Source organism: Nasonia vitripennis, chromosome 2 (assembly GCF_009193385.2).
Source record: "Nasonia vitripennis strain AsymCx chromosome 2, Nvit_psr_1.1, whole genome shotgun sequence".
Taxonomy (NCBI): domain Eukaryota; kingdom Metazoa; phylum Arthropoda; class Insecta; order Hymenoptera; family Pteromalidae; genus Nasonia; species Nasonia vitripennis.
Genome location: NC_045758.1, coordinates 33,456,083 through 33,475,024, shown reverse-complemented (window position 1 = coordinate 33,475,024; position 18,942 = coordinate 33,456,083). Strand labels below are relative to the sequence as shown.

The 18,942-nt window shown below is 50.4% G+C and overlaps 1 protein-coding gene across 5 annotated transcripts in view; it reads left to right on the top strand.

Annotated features, from left to right (window-relative positions):
• LOC100116811 (plexin-A4) overlaps window positions 1-18,942 on the top strand; it is a 176,867-nt gene that overhangs the window by 2,467 nt on the left and 155,458 nt on the right. For 4 of the 5 annotated variants that reach the window (XM_008206574.4, XM_032597499.1, XM_031924380.1 and 1 more), the window contains one exon: window positions 2,945-3,336. The gene's annotated coding sequence lies outside the window, so the exon portion shown is untranslated. The remainder of the gene's footprint in view (window positions 1-2,944; window positions 3,337-18,942) is intronic. The other variant, XM_031924382.2, reaches the window with a different exon arrangement.

The following is an 18,942-nucleotide window of genomic DNA, read 5'->3' as shown; positions in this document are numbered from 1 at the left end:
TTTCTTTCTCTCGAGGCAGCAGCAGCAGCCCCGCCAGGAATTCTCGACGCGACTATGACGACGAGAGCGCTGTCGTCTTCACTTTTTAGCCCGGCTTTTCTTTGTTGTTATTCGACGTTTTCCTACGCGCGAGTTTATACTTATCGAAAACGGAGTTAGTAAATAGTGTATACAGGCCGGGTCGCGGGGATGGATCGTTGAACTTTTTCCGTAGAAAGGGGCGGGCAGAGGTGGGGGTGGGGCGTGAGACGGCAGAATTATTTTGAATCCACCTGAATTATTTCTGTGGGCGTCGTCATTATGACGATACACTTTTCTCGATAAAAACTGCTGAGACACTTTTTTCACTGAATAATTTGATATAGATACCCATACGATTCAAGACGCTTCATATTTTATGCCGCATGTTGCCCGCGTGTAATCCTCGTCCCTTTGTGCCTAGCTATACTCGTGTACGTTTCGTCACGCTTATACACTGAGATCGAATCGACGTCGGACAGCGAACGAGAACTTAAAATAGTCGCTCGGGAAATTAATTGAAAACCGCACTCGAAAGTGAGTACAAGTGCCACTCGGAATTTCGGGGGCATTTCGAGTGTGCGTGTGCGTGTGCGTGTACGGCGTAAACGTAGAGGCGCATGGGCGAGCAGTCGCGTATACAAACGAAAGGGAAGAAAAGCAACGTATAGGAGGAGAGAAGACGGTGTGGGAGGAAAGGAAAGGAGTAGTATCGGCGCCATACTGGCTCGCCGGTAATTTTCGACTCGCCGAGCCGAGAAGCCGAGGTATAGAGAGAGAGAGAGGGAATCGATCGCTAGAAAACGGAGCGACGATCTTTCACGAATTTAGTACTCGTAAAACATTAAAAGTGCTCGCGTATACGCGATTACTTACGTTTCAAGTGTTTTCCCCTGTACAGTGAGCGAGAGCTACGAGCTTTTCTATATACGCGATTTTAGCGAAATATATCGCGGAACAATTTTTAACTGCGCTTCTCTGTCTCTTTCTCTCTCTCTCTCTCTCTCTCTCTCTCTCTCTCTCTCTCTCTCTCTCCGTGTTTGTATCGTTTCTTCCGCGCAAGAGGATATCGCGCGAAATATAAAACTTTAACGGCGGCGAAATTTCGCTCGAAAATTTTCATAATCCTTCGCCGCCACGTCCCGCATATCGGCTTTATGTGTAATTTGCGGAATCGGGACTTTTATACGACAGTTTTACTGGCGAGCTTTGAATTTTTTTTCGCGCGCGTTTCCGCGAATTGCCAGCAGCGCCTTTGTTATTCGAGTCGAGTAAAAATTTTGCGGTTTTCTCCCGCGCATCCCCTGCACTCGAGAGTATCACAGGAATACCTCGACGGTATACGTGTTTTCATCTTTTCTCAGCCGCGAACACAATCGATTCGAAGAATGGAAGCCTCTCTCGACAATCGCTGTGTAAATTTCGCGCTATCGCAGAGACTAATGGCTTTTCAAAAGTTGCTTAGCATTTTGGCAGCAACGAAAAAATTCTCATCTCTCGTCACGGGCAAACAAATGAATCAGTCATTCTCTCTGCTCTCGCGGCCACGACGGCACACTTTTTCTATACGCGCGCGTGTGTACTCGATTCAGTGCAAACAACGGCCGAGATTCCGTACACGTTGATTTGTGCTCGTCGCGAGGTGGCAGCGTCGGCAAAAAATAGTTGACGCATCCATGACCATTAAAGGAAAATGGCTCGCTGCCGGCGGGCAAAGTTTTAATCCGGCGTTACGTTTAAAGTTGCGTCTCTCGTGTGTTTACATTAGAGCGACGCCACCAGCCTGTTCTATACTGTGGTGTATACCACGCCGGAGAGTAATTCCTCGCGTGTTTCGCGATCGAAACAAACTTTGCTCCCGCTGATACGGACAAGTGCAGTGTAATGTTGAATAAAGAGACAGGTATAAATGTAGCTATGGGAAAAATTAATCGCGCTAACGATTCGATTCCCAGCAGTCGCGCTTTTCTCTCTCTCTAGGTATATCGTTCGTATATAGCTGTTGGATTAATTAGCGATAGACCGTGTAATTTACAAGCCCTTCGAGACAGAGAGAGAGAGAGAGAGAGAGAGAGAGAGAGAGAGAGAGAGAGAAACGTATTTCCTTCTCTTACGCTTCAATTAGTCCGGGCTCTCGTCGAATTTAATCAGACGCGCTTGTAGCTTCTAATTTTCATGAGTATATGTAAAATTAAAATGATCGACTTTGTTTCTTGGGAGAGAGAGTGAAAAGAACGTTGTAATTTTTATAATAACAGTGTGTACATTTTGATCGAAATCCCCCGAGTAAAAAGTTATCTCATTATCCAGGAGGCATATGTCATCGCGCGTCCCCGGCGCGCTTGATATTAAAGTTTATTGCATCGTTAAATTTCATCGATCCCAATAGTAATCACACTCAACGTTCTCTCTCTCTCTCTCTCTCTCTCCCTCTCTCTCTCTCTCCCGAGTCTTTAAAACATTAAGCGGATGAGAGCCTTACACCTACGTCTCATACATTGATCATCCTCGTGTAAATTTTTAATCCGCTTCGCTCTCTCACTCCACTCCCCGCATAAAAACTAACGATCGCTCCCCGCCATATTCAGCAGCCCTACCCATCCGCCGGCTTGAATGTATCCAATAAAGAAGCGGTGGGAAAAATGACGGCAGCTCTTTCCGTAGTAAATCTAAAATTTAACACTGCTCACGCATATAAGAGCTTTGCTCGGAAAATCGGAATAAAATTATTTCTCCTCGTAATCGAGAGTCATACCTGCATATGTATGTACGCGTGCGCGCGCGTGTGTGTGTGTGTTTGATGGGGGAGTGCAGAGAGCGCGTTAGAGAGACTGGGACATATGTCGGCGCGCGGCTCTCTCTCTCTCTCTCTCTCTGTACCGTCCGGCGCTCAATCACGCTGATTTGCATGTTCTGATTGTTGAAGGCAGTAGCTGCGACGGAGGCGGCAACGGCAACGGAGCAGACAAGGACGGCGACGACCACAGCCCGGCGAAATTGCCGGCATAGACTAGCCAGGGGCAACCGATTGTCACAGTGCGCTGCACCAGCTGCGTAACTGCAGTCTTAGCCGAGACAGTGAGATAGAGAGAAAGAGAAAAGGAGAGGATAAACTTGTGCGCGGTTGTGTGTTGACTAGTGTAAACAGCCTATACTGTATAACAGCGCGGGCTACGCACAGATTACATAGTGACTAGTGATAATTTTTTGGTTGTTCGGTGAACGCGGACACGCGGGCCAGCAATACGAGGCGACTGTACACGAGCGAAGAGCGAGCGACGCCGAGTCGTCGCTGGATACGACTATCTGCACATTTTGGTGAGTCACTTAGTTGCTTGTATTTGTTTTCTCCTGCAATATAACCAGCGCCGAGTGTATGAATCGTCGGGAATTTCGCTGTTCAAAAATAGATCGCCCTCCCGCAATAAACGGCTCATTAAAACAAGAAAAATACGTCCCTTCGCTGCCTCACGTGTTTGGCAGATGTCGCGCGCGAGGAAACTTTTCGCTTTTTCCAGCGTCGGATCTTTCCTCTGAAAATAAAAGCTCACTCGATGGGCCGCTTTCACGACTACGTAGAGCCGGCAAATTGAATCGTTCCTTTTTCGCGATTCGAGGCGGACGCTAATGGCTGGTTGCTAGAACGTACCGCAAACGTTGATTATCTCTCGACGCGCGGCTGCTCTCCCCTGATGATAAGGAAAAAATCGGTAGTTATTGCTCGCGCTCATTATATCTCTCCCGACACCTTTATAATATGCGCGTATGGATTTTTCTCTCTGAATACGCGCGGCGGACGTTTGTTGTAGGTAGATTGCGATCTCGATTCGGTTTTGTTTGGAGGAGGAAAGATTGAAGTGGAGCGCTCTCACGAGCGGCATTATACGGCGCGACGAGATTAGTGTCTTTCTATCTCCGTGAAAAGCCAGCAAGGAGGCTCGATAAAACGACAAGTTCAAGCCCGCGGAAATAGTCGAGCGCTCTATTTCGAGCTTTCATACCGGCTATTATACATGATATTATCAGCAGCGATGGCTCGGCCACTTGAGCCTCCGAAAAACTGGGAGCTGTTCCTCTCGTCTGTCCCGAAAAAATCACGGAGCAGCATACACCGGGGGTATAAATACTCGAGAGCTGAAAGAGACGGAGAGAGAAAAAGAGAACAGCTCTCCTTCCTCTCTCGCAGAGCGAGTCCGTACACGTCCAGCCGAGCATCAGAGCAGCGGCGTCGGCATACCTCCCGCATCCTCTCTCTCTCTCTCTCTCTCTCTCGTGTGTGTTTGCCGGCGGCTCGCATGCAGGTACCCACGAAATAATGGGGCCGAGGAGAAGGACGACGCGGAGTAGATGAGTGAGAGCAGGAGGAGGAGGAGGAGGAGGAGGAGGAGGAAGGATGGCCCCTATTTGCTTAGAATCGCTCTCGCTCGGCGCAGGCGCAGAGGGACACAGAGGGAGAGTTCAGCTGCTATTCGGGTGAATTCGCGCGTTATATGCTCTCTCTATCTTTGTATGACGCTCGTGTCGGTGCAGGGGCTTACACACAGGGGGAGAGAGATAGCGAGCGCGCGCGGCGGGTTGCGAAGGGAGGTTTGTTAACGCGTTTGCTCTGGCTATCGATTTGATTGGATTCCCTCCTGCCTAGACTCCCTCCGTACAGGAGAGATCTCGGCAAGCAACTTTTAGCCTTCTCTCTCTCTCTCTCTCTCGCCCTTCAGCCCTGTGTACGGGCGGCAGTAGCTCCTCCTCGACGCGAACAGGACCTCTCCCTTGAATAGCAGTCGGTCCGATGCTCTATAGAGTTGAAAAAGTAGGGACTGTACGTAGGAGGGAGAGAGAAGGAAAGTTTGGAGGCGGCGGCGGCGGCGGCGGCGGCTGGAGTTTACAGAGTCGCTGGGGTCCTGGAATATCGAGAGGTTGCTGCTGCTTCGAGCCCAGGAGGAGTATATAGCTCGTGAGAGGGGGGCAAGTGCAGACTCTACTTATGGCCGAAGAATTTTGTGATTTTAAACTTTTTCCTTCGGCGCTGCCACGAGTGCCTTCTTGTTTTGTTGTGCAAAGGGGTAAATGTTCGCGGAGAGTTTTTCCCTCCGATCTCTCCTACTTAGCCGAGGCTTGCTTTTATCTCCCTCGAGAGAGAGAGAGAGAGAGAGAGAACTTTTTTCTCTCCTCTCCTCGGCTATTCGGCGAGCTTTGTTCGATTTTAAATAGCTGCTCTCCGCGCGCCGCATGTATATTCAGCGAAAGCAAACATTTTTCGAAATGCTTAGAATTTCGCGGATGCGGAGAGAGAGAGAGAGAGAGAGAGAGATTCCGTGTCGGCATTTCTGAGCAAGCGAAAAGGGGAAAAAGCCGACGACAACGCGGCTGAAGGACGAGAGGGAGCCCGATAAAGCTCTCTCCTAGAGTTCCGCAAGAGTTGCGATCGCTGTAGTTGAACAGCTCTCTCGGGTCTCCTAGCACCGCGAAAAAAAATACACTGCGAATTTCTCGAAGCTTATTACACTCGAACTAACCCTCTCGGAGAGCATAGTCGCGAATAAATCATAACAAACAACGATCGCTCAGTGTCTCGTCGAGTGTCTAAACAAACTCCTCGTTACACGCGTCGGTCTCCCACGCCGCTGCCTGATGCATTCGCGAGAGAGCATTATGCTCTCTGTCCATACGTACATGCATGTGTATAGGTATACGTACACGGCTGCGCGCGAGGAGAGAAAAGGATCGACGCGTGCTCCCACGGACCCTCTCGCGCTGTTGCAGCACACACACACACACACACACGTGCAAGCGCGCGCGCGCCCGTGTGTCGTCCGTTCTCTCGAGCTCACCTCCGTGCTCTTCTCTCTCTCTCTCTTATTCTCTCTGCAGCTAAACGTGCGGAGGAAGAGAGATCCCTTCGATCCTCTCGCGCGCGGCGGTTATGCTCTCCCACTCTCTTTCTCTCTGTCCTTTCTCTTGGGGCCCGGCACCACCGCCACCGCCGCGGGAATCGACGAGGAGCTGCCGAGGTATTTCGAATGTAGTTTTCGCTCGCCTCGGCCTTTTGTATACGGATTTTTGTTTTATGCATTCGACTTGGGGATCGTCCCCCCCTACGTATACACTCTAAACCGACGGCTTCCCCCGCAGGCGCCACTGACCTGGCTCCGCTTCAAAAGATTTTTCGTACACGGGCGCGATTGATCTTTCAGAAAACGCCGGAAATTATTCGGTTCGACCCGGCCTTTTGTCTTTAGCTCGCGTTCACGCTTTTTCGTCCTCGTGTGTATTCCACGCTGGAAATCGGGCTGTTTTTCTCGCTCTCTCGAGAGAGAGAGAGGTTTCGAATTATTTTTACGCTCATCACTTTCGCAACGAAACTGCGTCGGTCGTCTCGTCTTACGATATTGCGGTGCGCCGGCTGCATTCGCAGAAAACTCGAGTTGTAACTCGTTTTCAATTCGCTTTCGAGTCGCGCCGTAACTCTAATAGTCGTATCGTTAAACGACGCTGAATATTTATAATTCTCCGAATGTAGCGAGCGCGCGCACGCGCGAGAGAGAGAGAGAGAGAGAGAGAGATAAGTGGGTCACTCTCGAGTGCAACAATCTCCGTGAATTGTCGTGATTGATAATAGCCGCGCGACGCTTTCGCGGAAAAAACGCCTGTAATACGATATTATACAAAATAAAACAAGCTTATATTCTCAGAGATCGTACCATACACTCGATGATGAAAAAACACAGCGCCGCCGCGAGTTTCGCAAGGCCGTTCTCGAGAAAGAGCCTGGATGACGGTCGGGAAAACTCAGATCGATTGATTTGTTCTTTCTTAATCGCTCCCTTTCTTCGCAAGCCGAGCATGTGCACGTTCACCTATCCCTCTCCTCGCGTGTACTCGCGTGCATGCATAAACGCGTGCGCGTGTATGCATGTGTGTGTAAGCCGCTGAACAAAGACGGAAAAGGATCTGCCAGCAGCAGCGCAACGCGGACTTTCCCCCCCCCCCCCCTCCCCCTACTCCTCTCGAGGCACTGCATTCCGCGACAGCGCGGCGTGCATCGCGCGCTGCGTGAATGGAAAGGAATTTTTTTCAGTCAAGGCTGCGCGAAAAGTCGTTGTAGGTCGCGAGCACAAGGCGACGGCTCGGATTTTCGTTGATAAGTCTCGCGGCTGCGGGAGAAATCACGATGTTTGCCGTGGAATTATCGCGAGTCACTCTCGCTCTCACCAATATGCGTAAGTATGAGTACCAGCTGCTTCCGTCACGCTGAGAAAATAGATGCGTGACTAATTTCCTCGCGTCGTCGTCGTCGTCGTCGTCGTCGTCGTCGGTGATATAAGAGCCGAGAGAGGAGAGTCAGACTCGAACAAGATCGATTTCCCCCTAATTGAAGAGTCGCGCTGTGTAATGAATTCAGCGCCGGATTCGTCGGAATTTTTTCGCTTCCTTATCCGGCTATGGGGAATTTCTCTCTCTCTCTCTCTCTCTCTCTCTGGTACACTTATATACGACACACGCAGGCTCGCTCGGCGTTTGTCGGCGGTGTTCGTGGGCATATGCGCGCGAGATTAACGACAGCCGGGGAGAAAACGCGCGTACGCTAGCTCCGCGGGCCGAGGCCTTACGTGCCTCGCTCGCGTACACAGCGAGTCGCTCTTTACGGCCCTGACTTTGAGAAAGAGAGAAGAGAGGAGAGCGAGGATTGACCGAGTCGATGCTATCGCGCGCGAGCGCTCTTTCCTTCGTCTTCTTCTCTCTTCTCCACACTCAGCTCTCTCTCTCTCTCTCGTCTTTGTCGATTTTTTCCCTCGATCTCTAGCTTCGTTTTTGCTGCGTCGTATGGTCGCGCGAGCGATTGCCACGACGAGCGACGGCGCGTAGACATTTAGCTCGACAATAAAATCTGATGACTCCATTATTTCTCTCCGCGTGTGCTGTCCCGGGAGTCTTTCACTCTTCTCTTGCCGTTGATACTGCCGCGCGATTTTTTACGTTAGCGCGCGAAATTCAAATTCTGTTTCATAAAGACTTTGATGAAATCACGGGTATATATATACCCGTGCAATGCGCGTACGGAGGTAGAAAGAGGGAATCCCGCATGCGCGAGAGAGATTTTTATCGGCGACGGCCCGCGGAGAGCAGTGGGGAAAGAGGGAAAACGATAATGAACCGTTTGTGTAAACACACTTATTCAATGTAATTGCTTAATAAATCCCGAGTTCGAGATTTTTGTTTGCTCTCGCTTGCGAGTACCTGAGCAGCAGCAGGGTAGATAACGTTTTTCGAATTTATCTTGGAAATTTGAGAAATACCCTATACGCCAGGGGTTAGCCGAGCAGCGGCGGCAGGATGTTTAGACAGGATGACGGGCGAGTATGAAGCTGTATAATAAACCTCCGCCGCTGCTGCCGGTGCGCTTATAGCGAGAGAGAGAGAGAGAGAGAGAGAGAGAAAATCTGCAGCTTGTTACAAACTGCGAGCGTCGGCGGCGAACTTCAACTCGTTTATCATTCATCCGGGAAAAAATATCGCGCGGAGGGGTTATCTCTCTCGCTCGCCGGGTTAAGCGTCCTGGCGATTACGCAGCCGTTGCTGTGCTCGGTTAGCCGCGATTATTGTGTGTGAATTCCCCGAAGTACAACAAAACACGTAATAATAATACTCGGGGAAAAAGGGAGCAGCCACGTCAGCTGCGCCGCGCGAAATTACGAAATTCCTTTCTTCGGCGCTTTATGAATGAAATGGTATATCTGGTATTTATTTTTGCCCGCTCCAATGCGGCACGGCGTAGCAGCCATTCTTTTGCTCAATGGACCGCGTCGATTCGTGAATAGCGAGGCTCTCTCACGCAGGTTACAGCTAGATTAAGGTATAAAGTTCCTGCTCTCTGAAAAGCAAAATTGCGACTTCCTCCCCATTGTTGCGCGTTTAAAGTCGAGACTGTAAAACCAGAGAGAGGCCTCCTCCTCGAAAGCTGTGCTATATATGCTATATACTCGTCTTTCGAGTTCTTCTTCTCCTTCTTCTTCTTGAGCGTTGGACTCGATGTTACGCAAAACCGGATCGGCTGACCTTCGAAAACTCGAACGGTAGCGACCTTCCCGCCGAGAATTCATAAATAAAGAAAATCAGAATCTTTCGAGAGAGGGCCGTACACCGACTGGGATCACATGTTTCTTTTTACGCAGGTGGGATGGGCACACACACGTGCCCCGTGGAATTTTCGACCGCGCGGCGGTAGAACGAGCTCGAGGCTAATCTGGCCGATGAAGTTTTTTAAGCGGTTTGTTTTAATTACAAGCTCCGATAAAAAGGCGCGCGTTAAAATATGCCCGAGGGAAGAGGGAGTAGGCGCGTATTTCGCGGAAATTTATTATCTCGTTGAAATTGGGAAGTTTATCGCGTATTGGGAAGCACGTCTCTCGGGTGTATAAGGGGATGTGGCGAGAGCAACAAACAACAACAAGTCACGCGGGTAAAAACCCAAACTTCGGTTAGTCCGAAAAGCCTGTCTGAGAGAGAGAGAGAGGGAAGTTCGAGGCAACAGGAAGCAGACGATCTCGCGCGGCCAAAACACAATCGATGCTCCATGTGGTCCGGTCAATCTTCGTCGGGCTCCTATTTTACCTTGAGCTTCCACCTCTCTTCTTTGGGCCCTTTTTCTCTCTCCTCAGGTCTCAACTCGCTCTTCTTTCTGGCTCGCGCTCTCGTGGCATCCCGTATTCCGGCCTCGAACCACCTCCTCCTCCTCCTCCTCTTCTTTTTTTTCTCATTCCGTCCGATGCCTCCTCGGTCTCCTCTCTCGACTCTTTTTTTCCTCGGCGAGCTGGCCGCTTTGTTCCTCGTACAGGTATATACCACGCTTCTCGTTCTCGCAATTTTTCTAACCGAGAGCGTGCAGCAGCGCCGCGGAATTTTGCGTGCGATGCTTCGGCCTTTTTACACAGACGAGTCTCCTCTGGCATCTGCAGCGGCATTAGCAGCTATTTTGCGAAGAAACCTCTCGGATTTCAACGCCGATACTGGGAGAAATCCGCGTCGAGATAATTGCGAGCCATCGGAATCGAATACGGCGCTCATTGAGTTCTTCGATATCCCGTCATTAGGCGCTCGCGTCTGGTTCGCGTTAGTCTTTTTCCTCCTCTCGCGCGCGCGCGCAATCAGCAGCGCGGCGGTAACGATTACGACGCGTATCGCGTAAATCCGTACGTATAAAGAAAGAGCGGCGAAAAACACCGGCCGTAACCGTACAGAACTATAAAACTCTCCGAGGAGGGAAAGAGCAGGAAGACTGCACCGCAAGTTTCGCGAGTGCGAGAATCCCGGACTCCAGACTGGCCAAAGACCTTTGGCCGAGGAAGAGAGAGAGAGAGAGAGAGAGAGAGAGAGAGAGAGAGACAAAGAGATTTGACTGGAGGCCCGGGAGGGCTGAAACTCCACCTCGGCGACGCATCCTGCTCTCCTCTCTTTTTCTCGCGAACACACGAGACGAATTCCCCGGCTTACCGGAGGAGGACTTTGAGAAACTTGTCTGCCACCGCTCGCGTGATATGCTCTATATTATTCTGTGTCGCGGAGACGTGCTTTGACTCCAGCTCATAACGAGAGAGAGAGAGAAACAGCGGTTAATTACATGAACGATCCGATGCTCTCTTTTTCCCTTCTTGGCGAGGGAGGATTACGCACGGGAGAATTTTCAGCGTTCGCGGATTAAGCCGTTGCGTGCGCGTGTTATTTATTGCGAGCGTTTTGTAGTGGCTGATTAGCGCGCGACTTCCGTGGCTAATTTTCGCGTAATCGCTCGTAAATCTTGCCGTAAGCGCGCGCCAGCGGACAAATAAAGAAATCAAGCGGCGACGAGGAATTCGCGCGCGCGGCGGCTCATAAGCCGATGAGCGAGCGAGCGGGCAAATAGAGGCGCGCACACTTTCATCCTGAGTTATAAGAATAAGGCTGACTCTCTCGCGCGCGAAAGTGACGATATAATCTAATTTTACTATCCTCGCGACAGCGTCGAATTCCATTCAAGTGGAGCATCATCGCTTTTATGAATAAAGCCGATAAATAAAGTGGCTAGTAACGGCATTAGCCGGGGAGAGAGCGTAAGTCAATTCATTCGTCCATTGTATCCGACTTAACTCGCTTAAATTCTCTCGGGCATTATACTGCCCCCGAGGAGAAAGATCTTTAGGGCCCAATCACGGCACGCACAGACGACCAGCAGCAGCGGACAACGAGTTCGAGCCTCCAATTAGATCGTAATTAGGTGGATATATAGTGAGCGAGAGGATGACGGCTGATCGCGCGTTTCGACGCTGCGTTCCTATTATCTGCGGCCCGATATCTTTCTCACGATGCTGCACGCATAGCAACGCCTTTATCTCTCTCGGCGTGTGTGTGTATTACACGCGCTGCACGGAGAGAAAGAACCGCCGAGCAGCGAGTGAGTCTTTCCGATTGTGCAGACTGTGTCTGACTGACTCGCGCTGATGGGAGCGTGTTATCGAGAGAGCGATTCCGAACAATGGCTCAGCGGCGTACCGATGGATTATTATTCATCGCTGACTATACGACTCTATTGCCTTTTTTTCTTCTCATCGACCCATTCAAATTTCACTCTTGCGATTTTTTATAATCGATCGAAAACAACGCGTACAGCAGGTGATACGGGTATTATATACTCGCGCAATTAAAAAGTCGGGGCAAAAAACGATCGCGCGCAGGTGTGTACGTCGAAGCGTGTTATTAGCCACGAATTTCCGACGAGAGAAGAAGAAGAAGAGGCGGCGAGATTATGTCACGGTGTGTGTGTGTGTGTGTGTGAGTGCGAGCTGCAGCGTATATAAGTAAGCCGCCTCGGGCGATCTTTCAACGCGAGCCGGCTGTTAAGACCGAAATGTGCCATAATCGCGAGGCTCTTCCGTGAAATCAATGGGGGAAAATCGGAGCCGATTCAAGGTCGTTCACCCGCTCTCTCTCTCTCTCTCTCTCTCTTTCTCCGCAGCCAATTACTCTCCGGCGGCTTCTGCAATTAAACGTTAGAGGGAGAGCACACGAGCGCAAAAACCATTCGGCGTGTCGAATGATTGATGACGCGGAATTTTTTTTTTTCGGGAGACCGATCGCCGCCGCGTAAACGTTTCGCTGAATGATTCATTTTCGACGAAGTGTGTACACACACGACGAGGCGCGCCGCGCTTTTGTATTTGTATTCCGCCGCCGCGCTGCTGCTGCTGCTGTGGTTTTGCTCACGCAGGCTCGTTGTTTATACTCGCGTCGCATCGGGGCTCGATCGCGAGAGAGTGTATGCGTGAAAAAACGCGCGTTGTGTTCCGAAATGTATGTGCGAGAGCAGGGGGGGGGGGACCCATGATGCGCAAAGTGGACGCGAGATTTATGGTGGCGACGATACGCGCGGGGGAACGGGTTTCGAGTAAAATTTGGCGTTAAGATTACGCGATATTGAGATATTCGCTCGACATCGCATTGCAGTTTAGAATAATTATTTTCCTCCCGAATCGAGCGGCAGCGCGTCATTTCAGCGGCCGCCAAGTTGGCTGCATTGACTCCCTCCACCTTCCACCTCCTCCTCTCCTTCTTCTTCTTCTCTCGGCTCAGGTCAGACACCCTTTGGCCGGCTTCTTTTTTCGTTCACACGTACTCTCGGGGCAGCAGCAGCGGCGGCGCTCTTGTTCCCCCCGGATCCTCTCGGCTTTTCACCAACACTTTCCTCGGGGCGCTTTCAAGTATTAGAGAAGCGTTGCCGCCGCCGTCTTCGCTCTCGACCCCGTTTTTCCCGATGCGGAGAGCGCACGACCTTTGGAAGGCCTCGTGTACGGAAGCGGAAGCGGCCTACCGAGCGCCTGGCGCCTCCTCCGCACACTGCTGTCAGCTACTCTCTCCCTGCGGCTTATCAATGACGAGAAGACCGCACGAGCCATACTGATAACAAGACACGGCGTTGTTGTAGCGACCGCAGAGAGTAGTGCGCTGCGGCGTTTAGAGAGCGACACGGCTACTGTATACGCGATGCTGCTGCTGCTGCTTTTCCCACGGGTCTACTTGATTCCTCGCGCGCGCGACTCCTTCTCGTGCGCTGCTCACATTCTAAAAGGCCTTTTTTATCATCGCCTGTACGTTGCGATGCGGTGTGTGACACAGTTTTTTCGTTTTTGCTGCTTCCTGTCGCGTGGCTTCGGTCGGGGGGATATACGTTGCTGGAATGCGAAATCTTATACGGGAACAATTTGTTAGCATCGCTGTGCTTTATCTCGCGAGGGCTGCACGAACTTTAAGGATTAATAAAAAGGGAGGGAGCAGAGTAACAAGTATTTGCGCAGAGAGTTAAGTAAATTCGAAGTCTTGCGGTGCATTTTTATCGCGCGGCGGAGGGGCTGTTTTAAAATTCTTCCGAGGCCTTTGAGGGAACCGTTACTTTTTACCCCTCGTAAAGTCCCTACGGGAAAACTTTCCGGCTGCGCCCGGCCATCCGAGAGCCGGCAATCTACGAAACTCTGTGTGTGTGTGTGTGTGTGTGTGTGTGTGTGGATAGTACACGTCGGGCTCTCGTAAATTTCCCTTTTCGCAATGTTTTTCCTATAATTATCGAGAGCTTGTAAACTTGAGCGCGTTTCCAGTGCTCAGCCGAGAGATCGTCTGTACGATAGCTTTGTCCGCGGATTTATAACGCAGCAATATTAATAATTGCCTCCTCGTCGTCATCCTATCAATCGTAAGCATCAGCTCTCTCGCGACAATCGCTTTCGAATCCGAAAGAATCATCGAGCGGATGCGCGAACAATAAGGACAGAAAGGGCCAATTTGTTATACTTGTTTCATCCGGCGGCGGCTGATTTACAGCTCGTCCGAGCGCGGACACATAAATTTAAATTACAATGCGCGTATACTTTATTAATCATCCGCGTTCTGAGGTAAAAGGAGGAGAAAAAAGCAGCGAAACGCATCGAACAGAGCCGAGTATCTCCGTTCGACAGACACGACGCTGAGGCGTATAATCGTCGAGCCCAAAAAAAAGAGAGAGAGAGAGAGACCAGAGACAGGCCTGCTGAGATATGAACCTGATGCGAGCGCGGCACACGGGAAGGAGGGAAAGAAAGAGCGAGGCCAGCGAGAGGCGGAGGAGGAGAAGGAAAAAAATAAAAGGAAAGAGGGACACATTGGCTCGCATAACCCGGAGCGCGTTATCAATCATTGCGGCCGAGATTTTTCGCCGGCTCAGCAGCAGCGGCAGTGGATTCTCTGCTGTGGGGTCGATTCGTCTCGCGACTCTCGGGCTCTTTTTCGACGGAGCGAAAGAGAGAGAGGACTGCAGCGAAGGGAGGACATAATCAAGAGAGGAGAAAAAGAAAACGGGATACGCGGCCTTTGTATCAATCTCGACGTTGCTTTAAATAAATATTTTGAGCCGCCGGACGCGCGAACCTCGAGGATAAATGATGGGCGCGACGGACGCGCGGAGATTTTTTATTAAAAAGCGCGCGCAGAGAGCTGATTCGAATTTGCTTTTCCCCCCGCAGCAGCGGACGGCGGGGAAGATTGATTTTGGAAAAAAAAATATCGCTAAACCGCGAAAGTGATTGATCGGTGGTTTCTGTCTAGATACACACACAGAGACACACGCCTATACGAAGCAGCAGCGCCCGAGGAGTTGTACACGCGGGAGGAAAAAAAGGAAAGCGCAGTCAGCCAAATCCATCCTCTGTCGATGATTTTTGCTCCAGTTCATCCTCCCCCCAAAAAAGCCTCGAAATAGATCCTGCAGCAGCCGCGGGGCATCCTGTCGCTCTCTCTCTCTCTCTCTCTCTCTCTCTCTCTCTCTCTCTTCCTCTTTGCTGCTGGCTGTGTGAAAAGAACGAGGTCAAATCCGGACGAGCATTGAGACGTCTCTCAAGCTGTGGCCACTGCACACCTATATACGTGTATGTGTTCGCTGTGGAAAGAGGGAGAAAAACGGAAAATCGACGGCTGCTCCGATCTTTATCGAGAGCGGGCAAAGACACGTGTAATATGCGGCGATTTGACGCATATCGATAGATGCGAGGTGGAGATATACAGCCGGTCGCGTGCGCTGTAATTTTCGGTTATTGTACTAGAAAATTCGAGCGAGGGTCGGGGACGGGAAATTCGATAGCCTGTTTCGGGGCTTCAAAGGGGATGATACGCGCTTGCGCTCGCCGTATGTTTTCGATGCGATACGCGCGCACTGCACTCTTGTCCGTCTTCTATCGGGCGACCGTTTTTATCGCGTATTTACGCTCGCTCGTATTATTTCAGGCGAAATGAGAAAAACGAATCCGAGGAGAATTTATTATTTCGCGGACGACAAAAGCCACTGTGCGGCGCTATTTTTATTTTCGTCCTCAGATTATCTTATTTTATTCTAACAGTTCTCCCTTTTCAGCGTTTAAAATTGAGCGAGAGAGACCTACATAGCGCCGCTCTGTACGCGGAATACACAAAACTTCATTTATATTCATAAGTTGAAGCGCCGCGCGTTACACGTGGAAAAAAAGACGGACAAAAAGATAAAAGCCATATAATAAAAACGTTCTCTGTGTGTGCGAGAGCGTGTGTATTTCAGCGGTTGCGTTTTTCCTCTCTCTCTCTCTCTCTCTCTCTCTCTCTATCTCTTTGCGCTGCTGCTGGACGTTCTAAATTTAGCCAGGAAAAAAAGCATTGAACTAAATAAATAAAATTTAGCAGCCGGCAATTCCGGTATACCAGCGCGTGTGTGCGCGCGCGCGCGGCAACTGAATATTTCAAAAAGTCATAATACGTAACAAGAGCAGCCCGACAAGCGCGCACAAAGCTCGTTTCTTAGAAAAGAGCGAGCGCGCAAACCGCAGTGTACATTTTCCGGGGCGCAGTAAAATTAAAGCTCAGCCGCCAAAAAAAGCGTAGTAGCAAAAAATAAAAAGAAAGAAGGCTAGCTGCCAGGCAGGCAGGTAGGCGGATGTCAACAAGCTGCTGCTGCTGCTGCTGCTGCTGCTGCAAAAGAAACTTTTTTTCCCGCGCGCGGCCTGCACATATATTTTCACAGGCGCCTGCGCTCGCCAAACGTTATTTTTTTCAACCCCGCGCGCGCGACTCTTTTTTTCTCCGTGTCTGCGCGCGCGTGTATGTGTGTGTCTCCTGTGCAGTGGAAATGGCGGCGCATTCGCATGCAAATAGCAGCGGGGGGCATAATGACTCGCCTCCGCCGTCGAGGTGAACGTATGCGTTAGAGAGAGAGAGAGAGAGAGAGAGAGAGAAACAAGGCACGTTAGTCTGGCGATTGCCGTTCGCTGTATAGCTATGGTATTAGCGGGATTGAATTGAATCGTTTTGAGGACGACGAGAGCCTCTCGAGAGCGCGCGCGCGCGGGACAGGATATCTGAATCGAATTATCTCCGTAGAGGTAGACGCGAGAATCCGTCAATGTGTCTCGCCGGCGCGCGTCACCTGCTATATCACCGCAAGACACATGCCTCTCGGTGTCGTAGCTTCTCTTTTATTTCAGTTACGTGTGCAGCAGCCGCCGTCGCTCCTTTTTCTCCTCGGAATACGCGCGTATATATTTTTAATATGCGCGAGCGACGAGATATGCAATTTCGCCCCGTGTGCGGAGACTCTCTCTCTCTCTTTCTCTCTCTCTCTCGCGCGCGCGGATGGCTTTTAAAGCGGACTTTTTGCGCGCGTCTAATGGCCTATTCGTGTTTTCCGCCATCGGGTTTATTAACTGTATACTACAGACACACAGGCGTACACGCATCAGACGGGCCGGGGCTGGCGTTTGTTTTTAATCTATCGAAATACGCACTCTGCGTGGGAGGGATTTCATAGCGCCTCGGATTCGGGGAAAGAAATACGGCTTTAATAATAAAAGCCGACGGCGGCAGTGGTGGTGGTGGACTATTTTTTGCCTCGGTAATGAAGTCTCCTCCTCTCCTCCCTTGCCTCGGCGGCAGCACGTTATATGCACTGATTGCACAGCGGGCGTCTGCTGCCCCGGATGAACACATTTTCGAGATAGCAACTACTCACTCGCTCTCTTCCTTTCTCTTTGTCCTTCTCTCTTTCCCGCTTCATTCGTCGAGTTTCTCTCCTCTCCTCTCTCTCTCTCTCTCTCTCTCTCTCTCTCTCTCTCTCTCTCTCTCTCTCTCTTTCTCTTTCCATTTATCGCTGCAGCTTAATTCATCCTGTGCGGCCACCGTCGACGTTGGGACTGGCGGGCCAAGTACACACGGAGTATGTGCTCTCCGCGAAAAAACACGGCCGGGTCGGAGGAATTTTCGGCTCTTTCCTCTCCCTGGGAATCACGCATTGTGGGCAGCGCTGACCTAGTAATTGGTCAAATGCTCTCTGCTCTCCCGTGCAGCGTTAATAACACGACGTGGCTTTAATTGAAGCATATACGTACTCATTAATCCGTCTTGTCACGCGGGCGATCTTGCTTTAACGGTACACGCGCGTCGTGCAATTAACGTAAACCGCGATGTCGATTCGAGCGAGCTGCTGCCTCGAAAATTCAAAATAACGCGAACGTCGATTTGTGCTCAGGGACGCGCGCTGTCGGTATTTTTCTCGGGCTGTGGAAAAGCCGGGATTTTCGTCGTCCCCTTCTCTCGTTTCTCGCTCGTCCCTGGCGGAAGATCCTGATTCGATTCGAAATGTCGGGCGTTGTCGTGGTATGTCCGATACTTCTCCAGTCGCTGGAAAATTAAAATCGCAATCGAGAGAGAGATAGAGAGATAGAGAGAGAGAGAGAGAGAAGGGGCCACCGGCTTCAGCTGCTCCTTTCGATGTGTATACGTATATCTACTCACGCCCTTCCCTTCTCTCTCCGAGCCGAAATATTCGCCTCGGCTGCTGTCGCCCGCCGCTCGCGTCCTTAATATACGGTAATTCTTAATAAAATTTTTTTCGATTTAATCAAATCCAAAGGAAAGGCAGCAGCAGCAGCCGGCTGACTACATTTTTCATCAACTTGATGGGCGTTATTAAAAGTCGTAAACAAGCCCCCGGAGGGAGATTGTAATTATTTTTGCTGAAAATCGCTGGAGCTCTATAATGCGTCGCTCAAAGTCAATTAAAAGTTAAAATTTCGCTATAAAAATGACGAATATTAGCCGATCGCAAAAAGCTCGAGCTGATAAGTGATTAGCGAGAGAGAGAAGGTAAATTATGAGCTATAGTCGGGAGCAAAACCACTGGCAGAAAGTTGGAACGAGCGCGAAAAATAAATTGCTGAAAAGCGTGAGGGAAATCAGGATGATGAATGAGAATAGTTCAAGTTTACGCGGACGTCGTCGTCGTCGAAAAAAAGGAAGAAGATTTTTAGAAAAAAAGAGACGTGATCCCATTTATTGCGGAAAGTCGAGAGAGAGAGAGAGAGAGAGAGAGAGAGAGAGAGAGAGAGTTCCGTAAGTTTCGTACAAATGGATATTCGGCAGTGCGGGCCGCGCGCGCATCCGAGTTGGAGAAAAATAAACGACTTTTTGAGCGGTGCTAGTTCTCTTCCCAGAAGGATCGCGAGAGGATCCCGAAATGAATCGTGAATATTCAAAGGACGTCTTTGTCCTCGTCTCCGTACCATTACTCGCGCGCGCGCACCTTCTTCTCTCTCTCTCTCTCTCTATTCGAGAAGACCCTTCCCATCCTCTCGAGAGTAGTAATATAGCCCTCGAGTCCTCGTCTTCACCCCCCCCCCTCCGCTCCTCTTTTTTCTTCGCACATTAGCGATACTTTCAATCTTCCGATTAGCCGCGATCGGCTTTGGCCCCTGCGCGAGCCAGTATTTATTATGTAAAGTCAGCCGCACACGGCCAAATCGAATAAGATGAATGACTGATCGAGAGAGCGACCATTAATACGAGGGAGGTTTCTTTCTTTTTTACGCCCGCTCTTTATACCGCTCGGATATCAATCCCTCGCTCGTTTTA